Source organism: Passer domesticus, chromosome 18 (genome assembly GCF_036417665.1).
Source record: "Passer domesticus isolate bPasDom1 chromosome 18, bPasDom1.hap1, whole genome shotgun sequence".
Lineage (NCBI taxonomy): Eukaryota > Metazoa > Chordata > Aves > Passeriformes > Passeridae > Passer > Passer domesticus.
Window position 1 is genome coordinate 12135141 of NC_087491.1, and position 14520 is coordinate 12149660.

General features: G+C 48.0%; 1 protein-coding gene across 1 annotated transcript in view; it reads left to right on the forward strand.

Annotated features, from left to right (window-relative positions):
• Positions 1 to 1316: 1316 nt before the first annotated feature.
• Positions 1317 to 14520, forward strand: part of NEK6 (NIMA related kinase 6) — a 44799-nt gene continuing 31595 nt past the window's right edge. The window contains exon 1 of the mRNA XM_064393895.1: positions 1317 to 1453. The gene's annotated coding sequence lies outside the window, so the exon portion shown is untranslated. The remainder of the gene's footprint in view (positions 1454 to 14520) is intronic.

Genomic DNA, 14520 nt, shown 5'->3' on the forward strand with positions numbered 1-14520 from the left:
TGTGGATGAAAGCCATTTGAGCAAAGATCTGCCATCGTGTTTCACGTTCTGTAAAACACAGAATTATTCTGAAGTATGAAAGTGGAGCCTGCTGGAAAAAGTGGCTTATTTGAACCGAAATGTCTTGGGCAGCAGGTTCCCCACGGCGCTGGTGTAGGTGTGGGTGATGCAATCAGCCGGGAGAGAGGGAACGGAGCAGCCGCACGCCGAGGGCTGCGGGCATTTCCTCGGAAGCTCGCGGGGCAGAGGGTGCACAGCGTGCCCAGCAAATCCCCGGCGCTGCGGGGCAGGGCGGCCCTGCGTGCCAGCCTGCTGCACACAGCTGCAGCACACCTGGGGGATCGGGAACAGCGGGGCCGGGCACGGACGGGCACTGAGACCACAGTCGTGCCCGAGGGACAGCCTTGGCCCTGGCCTTGGCACTGCGCTGACCGTCCCCTTCTGCGGGGCCTGCCTCCTTCCTCACTGCCGGGGCACAACTCCTCTGCCTCACAGGAGTGATTAAAAACAAGAGAAAACACGTTAAAGCAGTATTTTTGCTAGCAAAGGGCTGCGTGGAAATGGTTTCAGCGGCCAAGGTGCTTTTGCTGGCACAGCGTGTTTCGTTTTGAGCTGCTCTGGGGCTGGTGTCAGCGCTGTGCTGTGCCAGCGCTGGGAGTTTCCAGCCCCACCAGCAAACATCTCCACAAAGTTTGACAAAACTGACAGCAGCTGACAAAATAGAGCAATTGCCTTGGTCCGGAGCCCTGCCTCTCACAGGGACCACTGCTGAGCCTCGCTCCTTTGGTCTGTGTTTATTGCCACGTTCGTGTTTGTGTTTATTGCCACTTGTGAAGAAAACCTGGTGAATTTCAAGTTCAAATTCAGTTTATGTCGAGTACCGATACATGTCTTAATTTGCAGACTGATGATTTTCTATCCCGAAAGCTGGATAGATTTTGGAGCCAAACCCGCTCAGACCGGTTCGTGCAGAACTCTGCTGCGCCACACTTGAGGCCCGAGGCTGCGGAGCGCCTGGGCCGGACCCGCCGTGGGGTCGCGCTCCGCGCCGAGCGGCCCCGGCCGCCCGCCCGCAGCCCGGCGGGAGGGGATCCCGGGCCCGGGGAGCGCGGGGAGCCGGGGCGGCGGGGCGGCGGGGCGGCGGGCGGCCCTTCGGTGCGGGCGGCCCTTCGGTGCGGGCGGCAGGGCCCGCTGCCGCAGCCCGGGGCCGCTCCAGGTGCGGGGCCGCAGGTGGCGCCGAGCGCGCACGCGCCGCCCCCCGCGCGCGGCCCCCGCCCGGCCTGCGTGGCAGCGGCGGCGCGCGCGCCCGAGCGGCGGCGCGTGCGCGGGAGCGCGGGGCGGGCGGGCGCGCGCGCGGCGAAGTTCCGTGCGGGACGCGGCGCCGCTCGCTCGCTCCTGCGGGGCTCCCGCGGCCCCGCGCCGGCACCGCCGCGCCCCCGCCGCGCCTCCGCAGGTGAGCACACGGGGCCCGCGCTCCGCCGGGCCGGGCCGCGCCGCGCCGCGCCGCGCCGGGGGTGTGCCCGCCCGCGGGGCCCGGCGCCGCGCCGCGCCTCCGGGCAGCCCCGGCTGGGCCGCGGGACCGAGCCGGGGGCGGCGGGGGGATCGAGCGGGAGCGGGGGGTCCGGGCCGCGGGCCCGCACGTGCCGCGGGAGCGGGAGCGGCCGCGAGCGGCACCGGGCGGGCCAGCGCCGGACGGGCCGAGCGGGGCCTGGCGGCTCCAGCGGAGCTGAGACCGCGACACGAACGCGAGCGTTTGCCGCTGTGCTGTCGCTCGGGGGCTGTGCGGAGCTCTGGGGGGTTCCATTGCAGCTGCTGCGCTCCGAGCTCACGCTCCCCGCAGGAGCCCCCCGAGCCCGGGATGTGCTCGTTGTCTCCTGCGGGGCTCAGAGAGGCGCAGGGTGTGCGGGGGCCCCGAGACCCTGCCCGGCTCTTCCCGCTGGGGTCTCCTGGGGCCGGTCCCGGCCCTCCCCGGTCCCGCTCTGCCGCGCTCCCCGCACAGGTGCGAACCCGCACAGGTGCGAGCCCGCGGTGACCCCAGTGCCGCAGGATCGCACATGGCTTTGGGGAGAGCACATGGCAGAGCTGAACTGTCCGGTCCCATCGTTTCCCTCAAAGTGTGATTTGTGCTTGGTTAGGATAACGGTGAATTTCTGAGCCCATCTGTTTGCCTGCCTGTTCGCACACATGGGACGGCTCTGCCCATGGTGATTGCCTGTGGCATTATTGCGGGAGAAGTACTTTGATAGGAAATATTGTAGCAATAAGAAGTCCGGTGATGCAAGTTCCTGACACATTGTGACTGTCTTTCTGTCAGTTCTGTCTCCTTTAAAAGTTCATTTTTTGTGAATCACTGTAAGCAACTGTTTCACTTCTGCAGCATTTCCACAGCGTTACATTTGAGACATCTCTTGACATTGAGTAAAACTCTTTCCACTGTTATTTTTTCCCTGTAGACGTTCTTTGTGACGGTCATATTCTGTTAAGCAACAACAGAAAAAAGAAGGAACTGCTTTTAGATAAGACTGTTGCTGCCTGTTTCCTCTGGCTCTGAGTCTCAGAGACCTAAAAAAAATGGAGCTGTGAGAAACTTTTGTTATGATGGAAAGAGAGCATCTTCTGTGCGAAGCAAGATTCTAGATGGAGTGTGAGTGACTGCTGTCACCCCAAAGGAGTTGTCAGAGCAGAGCCAAACTTTTGCTTTCTTAACACCTGTGATGTAGAAAATGTTTCTGCTTGTTTAATTTTCCCCTCCTTCCTCTGGAATTCTGTCTCTTGACAAATAGGTATTTTGTGAGAGAGGATGGACGCATAATTGGAATGTTTTTATATACCTTTTAAAATTCTTCACTGTTCATTTTGTTGGGAGAAAACCAGATGAAGATGAATAACTTGAACCCCAAGCCCATACTGGGAAACAGGTTTTTTTGCAGTACTTGCCCTCTGTGATCCTGCCTGAAAAGTTTTATGTCAGTCTATAACACTGAATTATACATTGAAAATATTGAGCCTACACTGTTTTTTTTTTTTTTATTTCTTGCAGTTATTGAGGCTGTACTGGAGAAAATAGAGATTCTGAGGCTTCTCATGCAGTGTGTTTTTGGGCTTTATTCACACCTACCTGTTAGTCTGAAGGGCTCTTGCAATGGCTTGAAAGAGGTTTTCACATATTGAATGAGCTGTCGTTTACTCAGAGTAAAATGAGCATTTTTGTTTGAATGGGGGTAGGAGCCAGAAATGCCCATGTGGGTTTTTCTGCTGCTCTGCCTCTGCTCTGTTAGCTGTAAAGTGGGGGTGGTGACCAACAAGTCCCTTCCTGAACACCTGCAGCTTTCTAGATCTGTAAAGGATTAATTAGTGGATGTATTTTAGCATCTTTTCTTCCTTTATGTGATGTGAAATATACTGACCTCAAGGCTATGAAAAATGTGTAACAACAACCAGCCTGGAAGAGCAGACCAGCCCCTGTGGCTGCAGCAGCCAACAGCTGGGGCAGGTGGAGAAATCAAATGTATTCAGTCTGAATTTAAAGCAAGAAAAAAGGAACTGTGGCTGGAGGAGCAGAGGAAGTACTTGCAGGAAGATTTTGAAAATGAAATTGTAAAAGTGGAAACTGGGCCTCATAGGACATTTCCTTTGTCCTAAATGAAAGCTTAGATGGGTCCTTAAGGAAAATGAATTTAATAGCCCAACCTGTGCTTTAGTTTTGTCATTCTAGCTTGCTTTTCTTAGAGGTTCTTGTTGCAAAGGAGGTGCTCATGGTGATCTTCAGCAGTGAGAACAATAAGTACATGGAACCTCATTTTAGAAGCTGGGCTCACCTTCACCACTGAACAAACCTGTTTCTAATTGCAACTTCCACAGTTTTACTACAGCTCAGCACTTGTATGGGCAGAGAGTGGTTGTGATGCTTTGTATGGTTTGAGCACAGAGTTATGGTTCTGGAAGTGGTGAATGGCCATTCTGCCCATGACACACTCCTGCCTTTGCCTTGGAAACTCACTGAACCAGTCTGTTTTACCTTGGATGGGCTCATGGTGACTAACCCAGTGCACACCTCCCAGGTGCTTGACTCGGTGTTTGTAGGAAATTGTGATATGTGCCCTTGTAGCCAGTATAAATACAAGGTGCAGGAAAAAATCTTGTCATGTTGAAGGCAAAAACTTAGCAGTCATGCAGCTGAAATACAGTTTGTGATGGCCTTGATACCACTTGTCACTGAAGATGCTGAAAATGTAGCCAGAGAAGGTGACTGCTCTGCTCCTGGTTGTGGGACAGGCACGGTAGCACTCTGTGCCTGTGCCACACTGCAGGGACTGGCCAGAGTGCCTTTCCCAGCACAAAATCACATGGGAGTTAAAGGTTGTCTAAAACGGGCAGAGTGAACACTGTCCTGTTAGAGGCAGAGGCCTTGAAATAGTTTTTTCTGTTACCAAACGCTGTTGAGCTGTGTTTATTGTACTCCCCTTTGTAAAGCTTTCAGTAGGAGCCCATGCCAGTACTCAGCAAGGGCCCTGCTGCTTCCCTGGCAGGTCAGGGAGCACGGAGGGAGATAAGAGCAGCTTATCTCCAGCTGATGGGAGTGGGGAGGATTCCCTGTGTCAGCAGCAGGCAGTCTGAGCCTGGGCTCACTCACCCTGGGCTGCAGGGCTCCCCTGGCGCTCCCAGGCTGGCATTCCCCACCCCGTGGGCTGGCCCAGCTCACACTGAACCCAGTGAAAACCCAGGAGCCAAAAGGAGCTTGAATCAGTAAGAGTTGGAGGCCTGGCTCTCTGTGCTGCTGGAAGGGCAGGTGGTGCTTTCCCAAGCTGTGGCCTTGCCTTTCCCGTGGTGGGACTGGTGCCCCGAGGGATCCAAGCCTGCTTCTGGGGACTGGGGTGTGTGCCCTGGGAACAGGCTGCGCCCTGCCTCTCTTCCACCTGTGAATTCCATGTGGAATTTCACTGCAGAGCTGTGTCCCTGAAGTTACATGGAGGAAAATGTAGTATCTAGGAGGTGAAAGAAGAGTTGAAAGCGTTCAAACTCAGAGGTGGTGTTGGCCCAGTCGGCATTTTCCTTTTTGAAGAAAGAAACCCAAAGCCAAAACGTTTGCATGCAAGATCTAGATTTAGGTCTGACTTTGAAAGTCATAGTGCTTTTTGGAATTGCTGCAGTGTGTCTAAATTACACAGAAAATTAAACCGCATAAAGTGCTTCCAAATTCTTTTCTCACAGGTTTTTGGGGTGGTGAGGAGGTATGTGTTTCTAAAGCTAGGCTGGGAGCTGCTTCTTCTGTTGGTGAAATGTAGGACGGGGAGAGCTGATGTTCTGAGTGTGTGACCAAGTGGCAGTTCTAGAGCCTGGAAGTAAAGTTTTGTTTAAAAGCAGAAAAGCACAAGGAGTTATTTTTAATAGTGGTTCAAATGCAGAAGCCTGTGAAGCTGTCAGACCTTTTTACAGGTAGATCAGTATTTTTCTATCTTGGCATATTTTTTATATGCACCTTGAATTGGATAAAGATTACTTAAAGTTCTAACCTGTGTTAAGCATTTAAACATCTGGGCTCACTGTAAGTGCCGTTGCTGTCCAGACATGAGAAGTCTCTTGGATTGTTTTTTGACATTTTAAAATATTTCAGCAAAAAGCTGTATTTTCTATTCTGCTAAAACAGTATATGTAGCTTCCCGTGTTAAGTCTTGTGACATGGCTTATAACATGGCATGGTACAATAAATTGCAAATAATTTTACAGTGTCAGTACAATTAAAGAAATTAAATTTCTAGATTATTTACTTCAGCTTGGTGCTAAACTTAAGTGTCTGCTATCAGAGATTCCAGGCAGTGAACAGCTGTCTGTCGCAGATGGGAGAGGAAAAAATCCCATAGCTTCTTCCTTCTAAAAAGGTTTCCATATAAACCCTGTAGTAATGTAATACAACCTTTTAGTCAAATTTGAGTTTCCTGTTACACGTTTAAGTGAACCGACAGCAGACTCGTATCTATTTGAAACCAAGTGGTGTAAGTGAATGCAACCTTGGGAATTTTGTACTCCAAAGCATTCTTGAAACCTCACAGATGCTTGTTGAGCAGTCAGATGTATTATTTATTGCATCTTAAAAAAAAAAAAGGGCTTTGCAGGTAGTTCACGACTTCTGTAGTCTGCTGTGTTTTGGTAAGATCAGGTGGCAGTGTCTGTCCTGTGCTTGCACTGGGTTTCACCCAAGAAAATCAGGTGGTTTAGAAACTATCAGCAAATCCACATTTTTAGTGGAGTCCAGGTGTAAGTAAGTCTGGAAAAAGTAGGTTTGAGGTTGAGTGTTTTCTGCTGAGATCTTGAGATGGCAGAAGTGGAGGTTTTGCACAGAACTGCATGAAGTTTGGGATTATAAATTGGATGTTAGTTCATGGTTCAATGAGCTAGTTCACCATGGCAGTTATAAACTTATTAAAATTGTTACGACATGTCAGATCCCAAAGTGCAGAAGATGGTAAGATCATTCTTTTTAAATGACAAAGTTGTTGCTCCTGTCCTTTATAGTGACTTCCTTGCTGTCTTTCTTGTTTTAACCCCTCTGCACTATTTATAGGCATTTTACAGTTCTTAATCACTTCTTAAGGTTTTTGTGCTTATTTGTTTTGGGTGACTTCGGTCTCCAGTTCTGGACTCCAACCTTTGAATTGTGCTTCACATGATGAATCAAAGTATGTTGCAGTCCATCCCCTGCCCTTGGACAGACCTTGGGCACCAGTCTGGACAGATCAACACCTTTGATTTAGGAAGGCAATTAATTTTGTTATTTTATCGAAGTATTGACTGGTTTGGGTTGTGGTCTGAAGCAGTTCTCTCTGTGAAGCTGTTGGGCTTTTCCTGTTGGGAGCAGTGGTCCCTGCTCACCTCAGCTCCCCAAGGCTTGATGTGGCTGCACCTCTGGGTGGGTTCATCTCAATCCAGGGTGTAACAGGCTTTTTCTGAATTCAGCAGATGGATGGATGGATTGTTTGTATAACATCAGTTGGAAATGGTGTTGAAATGTTGATTTCCCAAGTGTGGAGATGCTGCTGTTCCAGAAACCCTTTGGAAGTGAGCCCTCTTAGCAGGCAGGGGCTGCTCCTGTGCTGTTGCTGGTGGCAGGAGGACACAGGGGTGTGTGTCAACTCAAACCTCTCCCAGACCAGCCAAGCTGGAGGAACCAAGGGTGAAAAACCTGAGTGTGGCAGTGCTGGAGAAAAGGGCAGAGATTCCCCTCTGAGCAGGGTGATAACATTTTGCACTGCACAGCACCTTCCCAAATGAGTGCTGTCAGTGTCCCCAGCAGACCTGAGGGACCTTCCAGGGCAGGTTTCAGTGTCTTGTTTCAGTGCATCCTCCCACCTTTCTGCCCAAGCACCCTTTGGTGTTTGATGTGGTGGGACTCTGGGGCTGCCTGTGCTGTCCCTTTGGGGGAGGCTGTTGCCATCCTGCTCCTCCACACTGTCCAAATGAATCACGATCTCCTCACCACGCGGGTGGCATTGCAGGGACCAGAAACCGCAGTGATAAGGGCTGTGACCCCGTCCCAGCTCAGCCTGCTGACAGAGCAGGTGTTGCTCCACACCCTGGGGAGGATTTGCAAGTCTTTCATTTTGCAGAGCTCAGTGACAGATCCTGTTCTCCACTTGCTTTTGTCGTTGGGTCCCGCTTGCTGTGAGGTGGGAAGTACCCACTAGCCTGTTAAAAACTCATGGTGTGCGTGGAGTGGAGTTTTTAAGTCCCTGCTGACAGGAAAAGCTGGTGCTGGGTAGCTGGGAGTGCTGCCCCTGAGAGCTGGGGTGCTGGGGGTGCACAGCCCGGGCTCTTCCACCTGTCAGTGGTGCTCACTTCCCACACTGCCACTGTCCTGCCTCCAGTGGCCCAGGACAATGTAAGTTCCAATTTTTCTTCTTCTCTTAGAGCCAATGTCCCCTTTGACTTGGGAGAGTAACTTTTTTCTTAACTTGGTGATTTTTAAACTGTGGAGAGGAAAATCCCTGCAGAGGGTGCAGTAATTGGGGAATGCCGACCTACAGATGTCAACTTCAAAGTGCATGCAGTGTGATCCTTTCAGGAATTTCAGTTGAGTGTCTTGTCCTGTTCCTAGCCTTGTGGACACTTGTTGCTGCCATCCTGAGAAGACATGAGTTTTCTCCTTGTTGGAACGTTTTGTTTCCTGCATAGGAACACTTGAATGTGAAGCCTTTCTTGGAGGGTTTGTGGTGGGCTCTGGTTCTTGAGATAAATCTCTGTCCTTGCAGTGAGGAGACAGAGAGAAAAGCTGTAGGTATTTTCTTTCCCCCAAGAGTAGGGTTTCAGAGTGCACAGACACCAAACATGAACACAAAAATTCCTTCCTCTTTCATGGAGATTCCAACTAATTCTTTGTGCTGCTGGTGTTTCATCAGCTCTTCTATCAGAGCTGTAAAAAAATGAGTCTCAAAAATATTAAATTGTAACAAAACTCCCCGAGAAACAATGAAAAGGTTTAAAAAACCATGACTGTATTTTAAGGAGCCAAGTAAGTCACAAGCAAGTGTCTGTGTGGCAGCCTGTAACCAGCTGGGAAAGCTGAGGAGTGACCCGCAGCTGTCACTGTAGGAAGAAGCAGTGCTGCCTTTGTGGAGTCTGTATATACTGAGCTCAGGGCCTTGGAGTAAATATTCTTGCGGTGTGTTCATAATCATTCTACTTAGAGTAAGCGCTTCTTGGGTGGGTATTACAAACCTGTTAATCTTTATGGTATTTATAGGGTAATTTTTAACTCTCTTGAGCTCTTTACTTCCTTGTGGGTCAATTACTCCATTTATAACATTGTGTCAGATGTAAGAACTTTACCATCCGAGAGTAAACAGTGTTGGGGATGGTTCTCTACCTGTGTTTGCACTTAGTTCTTTGTATATTAAGGTATGCAATAACTTATTCTGTGACTGACTTATTGGGATTTCTTTTAGTTCCCCTGCTTTGCACTTTGAAGTGACTGTAATGTCTTATTTTAGCTTTTCTGCTTCATCACTAATGCAGGAAGAGGGACTGTTCTGCTTTTGCACTTGCTTTGCCACGTGGCTTCCAACTTCCCTGGTCAGGCATAGCTGCACCTAGATTTGCCGGACTTGAAAAATTTCTTTTGATGAGTTGTAGTGTGTTATTCACAGGTATTAATAAGGTGCCAGCCCTGGGGAGATCGGGAAAGAAATGCAGGCTGGGCAGGACTCTTGTTTCCATGAGTAAGCTCATGGTTTTTAATAATCTGATACTACTGAGTTTATGCTTCAACACTGAAACTTATTAGAGCAATAGAAAATTGTTACAGAGGGCAGAATACAGTAGGAAATGTGATTTGTCTCTTATACAGAGCTTGCACATTTAGTTATAATTTTCTTGAAAGGTTAATTCTCAGCTTCTCTTCAGAACATTCTGTGCAGGCCTTTCTGTAGGGAAAAAAAATTGGACCCAATTTAAATAGACAAGTCTTGTGAATCCTGAAAGAATTTGGGCATTTAGCCCAGGAAAGGGAGAGTTCTCTGCAAGAACTTCATTAACCCTGTCTGTCATCAAAATAAGTAATAAAAGTAGCTCTGCAGACATAGTAAAGAAGAGATCTTTGTTTTACCCTGTGGCCTTGATCTGCAAGGTACTGGTGAATGAATCTTGTTCTCTGGGGAGAGCTGTGCCCGTGTGGGAGGGGAGGTGGAAATGTGCTGCATGCAGGGATAGGAGCTCAAGAGCTGCAATAGTTTTTGGAAAACTTGTGCCATGGCTTCCAGCTACTCAGGAATGTGCAGGGAAGCTGACTTGTATTTAGTAGCAATATTGATAATGCAGTCTCACTTATTTACTTTTCCGCCCCAGTTATTTTGGGGTGGAAAACCCACAAACACTATTTCTAGCAGAGCTATTTTTGTAAGTGGAGAAACGTTAAATATTTTTATGTGGAGAAGAGTTTGTGCTTCCGTTTGGCTGTTGCTTGCAGGATCCAGATGCTGTGGAAGCACTTCCTGCGATGCCAGCATCTGGCTGCCTGCACATTTTGGGTAGAGTTTTATGAGGTGGCTTTGAAGTTGCTTTTGGATTTGAATCACATGAATCTTTGGATTGGCTGGGCTGTACAATTCTCAGCATCATTTCCTTTTCCTTCTGATTATGGGAAATGTAAATGCTTCAAGCTGTTGTTCTGATGTTTTGAAGTTGGGGGAACATAGATCTCTGTTCTCCTCCATTCCTTTTCCCTGGATTAGAGATATAATTTGAGTCTTTAATAGCCAACAGCATGGCTGTAGAGAGAGCTGCATGAGCAGAGTTGGTTGCAGCAGGTTTTGTGGATTTTGAGCCCATCTGACATGGGCTTGCTCTCGTACTTTGATCTACCTTTCCCAAACATTTCAGAAATTACAGCAGTATTTCAGAAGTATTTTTGTGAGGTTTGCTTAATACTTCTTGAGTGCCTGGAAGTGTTCTAATTAAAAGATATTTGTAAGTGCTAAGTGGTGGTGTTTCCAATCACAAATGTACATAAAGATTTATAGAAAACTTTGTTAAACTTTCTGAGGACGGGCTGGGCTGAATGGATGCCACGTTCAGGGTTTGGCCCTGTAGCAGCAGAGCTGATTCAAATTCTTGTTTTTGAACTTTGGATCTTAGTTCTGGTTTTGTCTTGCTGGCTTAAGATGGTCTGTTCACTTGTGCTCCTGTGTGGGATGGGTGGCCACTAAAGGTGTCTGTAGGAAGCAGCTGTAGAAGCAGTTTGGATTCTTTGTTGTCTGGTAGATATTTATTTTAGGGGTTGGTTTAGATCGAGGGGATTCACCATAGCCTCAGAACAATCCATCTGCCCAGGTGCTTGAGTGTTGGCTCTTCTGTTGACCAGGGTTCTTCAGGTGTTGCTGGGGAGTGGGCTGTATTTCAGCTGTCATTGTCACCTGGCTGGGGGTGCAGTGAGATCCCTGCTGTGCCAGGAGCAGCCTGGAACGGAGGTGGCAGTGCTGGTACAGCCTGTGTTCCAGGCTCCTCGGGATGGGACTCACTCAGTTAGCATTTAATGATGTGAAAATGTCTGGCAGTTTCTGCGAACATTTACGTTATGAATATATTTCCAGCCTATATTTAATCTTCCCTTCATCAGAAATGAATGAATTCCAAGAAGGATAACAGAAGTGTTCTTAAATAATTTGGCTTCGTGTTTGAAAGCTTTATTGCATTATAAATTAAAACGTGAGCATGTTGTCGCATGCTTGGTAAGCAACACAGTGAAATTCCAGGTAGATTTGGTATGTGTTTATTTTTGACATGTGTTTTGTTACCACTGGTGGTGGCCTGAGAGATCTGGCTCTCCTGGTTCAAAGGTGATAAAAATGAATACAGTCCATTTTCTGGAGGGCTCAAAATTGTAACTGCAAGAATATAAATTAAGGTTGGCTTATTACTTTATCTGAAACACACCTGAGTGAAAACTGGTGGGGGAAGAATGCAAGCTGCTGTTGCTGTACCGTGGGCACGGTATCACCTCTCTTCAGAGGAAGCATTGTCCCTTCAAATGCTGCTGACTGCTGTCCATCCTGAGTTTTGGATGTGAATGTGTATTTGATGTTTACATCCTCCACAAACACCACACATAAATATTTACATGTGGTGTTGTACCAGGAAGTAGAGTGCAGTGAAAGAAGGGGTAGGAATAGTCCAGTTAAGCTGGTGAGGAGGAACATTTACCTTAAAATATGAATCACCAAGTGCTCTTGGCACTGATCCTGGAGCTGTTTAATAGGAGCCCTGTGAAACCATCCCTTGGAATGGATGGATCTGCAGAGCATCTGAAATGTGTCCAGAAGACTTAGACAATTATGTTTTTTGGTTTAGGACCAAGTTCTCAGGAGCTGGTAGTACAACACAGGAAAAAAAACCAACCAAACAAAACCCACCCCTTAACTCAGTTAAAATTTTTAAAACTTAAAACTAAAATTAGATGTCAGCTGCCTGCCTACCTGGTGAGAGAGGGGCACTTGAAATGCTCTCTCAAAAGTGTTGTATTAGCTCAAGTGGCACCCTCAGACACAGTGATCCAGCCAAGCACACTCTGCCCAACCTTGCTATTTTCAAGCCATTGTACTAGATTTTTCCCCAAACTAGAAGGTAGAGTATTTGAAGTTATAATGTTGCTTGCTTAGAATGGGAATATGGACCTGAGTTGGGAGTAGGTAGTGATTTGAAACAGAGTGGGATGTTTCATACAGTTAATTATTGGCAGGAAGCATTTGTTTTATTGACATCCACAGAGAGATGACTCTGCGTAGCTTTAAATAGTGACTTAATGTCATTTTGCTTCTAGGTATGGAACAGTGAATTATGGTGTCTGTCACAGCATTTGTTTAATGAGTATCAGTTGTTGACAGGGTATGAAAAAGCTCCAGGGCTTTTCAGCCATTTCACTAAAACATTCTCAGTTAGGGGATTTGGGGTCTTTGAGGAGCCCATCCCTTACTGGCTGTTGAAAATCCAGTTTTGCACAAAGTCCTAACAGAAACCCATCTGCATCTGCTCTCAGGGTCAATCCAGCCCTCTGAAATGTGGGTGTGACTAAATCACCGTTTTTCTCCTCAGTGCTCAGTTTGTTACAAGGAGCCTCACCCTTCCCAGGGGTTACAGGCTGCAGGTAACTCACACTATTGTTTGTGTCTGTGACTCTGTGGGTGCAGTTTCATCGTGATGCTAGGCCTGAAATTCAGAAGCTGTTTCTGCTCAGTTTAACAGTTTTTGCTTGAATTCCCTCAGTGCAGCCAGAGCTGTTGGTGAGAGGCTCCAGTCCCCCTGCCATGCCCTGCCCACCACCCTCCACAGGCAGCTCTTGCTGGGCAGTTTTTTACTGAATCACATTCTCTAACTGTGCTCTTGCAGTGTTCTCTCCTCAAGCATTTCAGTGCCATTCCTCGTGTTGTTTCGTTTAACATTCATATTCATATTTTTTTCAGTGTTGGCAGGTGTGTATTTCACATTAACATGAGGGTTTTTTTGGATGTTACACTGCTATTTGCTTATGGTAATTTCCAGTCATCATAAGGTGACTGTTGAGAGAGATGAGCAGAGAGGAAAAAAATTGTCAGGCATTTACAGTAAATACTCTCTGCTTTTGGAAACGCTGTCAGAAGTTTAATTGTTAGGTTCAAGTAAGTTTGTCATGTGCCAGACAGAATCAGTCTGCTGTAATGAACGGGTTACGCACTTCACCAGCAAAAAGGGAGAGTGAGAAACCAAGGGATGCTCAGGATTTCCTGTCACCTTGCACTGCAGAAGGAACAGGGTAGGCTTTTTAACCTAGCCTGTAATTAGGTTTTGCATGGAAGCATATATTACTGTGCTCGCTTTGCCAAAGCTCTTCAGTATGATGGATGAGATTTAAAGGTTGATCTGACTAAATTGCAGCGAGAATACTAACGACAAAGATATTTCTGTTGTGAACTATTCCTACCAGGCATCATAGCTGTGACAGAAACGGTGTAAAGTAATGGACAATAAAAGTCACTTGAAAATAATACTCTCCTAGGATTGGGCTGCCTTCCCCAGAGCACATACTCTGAACCACAGCGATAATGTAATCATAAGGCCAGATCATCATTTAAATATATAGGTAATCTCATAGAGTATCCTGGCAGATTTATTTTATGAGCGAGGAAGAGGAAGAATATTATTGGGCAGTAGAGAGGAAGAAAGTGGCGTTGATGTGGTTGTGTTTATTCTGTAAAAGAGTTTGCATTGCTCCAGCCTTTGGGGAGCCTGCAGTGAGCAGCACAGTGGCTCCAGGAGGGGTGGCAGCCTGGCCCAGGGCAGCACATCCCTGCAGATGTCACAGGCAGCTGGGGACCTGCTGGGGGGCCCTGCTGCATTTCAGTCTCTGACAACTCCCCGTGTGTGGGGAAAGATGGACATTTGTGCACGAGGTTAAGTCGTGTACGTGACTGGTTTTAATCAACTTGTGGATTTCTGGAACCATATATGACTTGCTGTTGTGTTTGTTTGTTTTACACAAAGTACCAAAAGGAACTGCTTGGCTCCCCCCACGAGTCCCTGTGCAGGAGGAAAACAGAGCAGACAGTAACTGAGGGGGAAAGCAGATCTGTGAGTGTGACATGTCTGTGCTTTAGCACTCAGTTCTGTGTGTGTGTGTGTGTGTGTGGTGGGCAGCAGCAGGGCTGGGCACGGGGCACACCGAGCAGCTGCTGTGTCTTGCAGGAAGGTGAAAAGTGCTGCTGCAGAAAGCAGTTATAACGCTGAGCACAAGCTGCTGCTTTGCTGCCTGCTCGAGAGGTGCACGGTCCTGTCATGTTGATTATACATCTGGGAGCAAATAATTTGGCCTGCAGTTGAGTTGGAGGCATCCCGAGACACATGGTGATACCCGATCAGACTGGGCACAGCTGCTTCACCGAGCAGCACCCGGGGCACCGCAGGCTGGGACTGAATGCCAGGATGCTGATGAGGTTCTGCTCCTTAATGAGTGTCTTGTAACTAATGATCCTGCCCTTTGCTACCGAGTGCCCTGGGCTG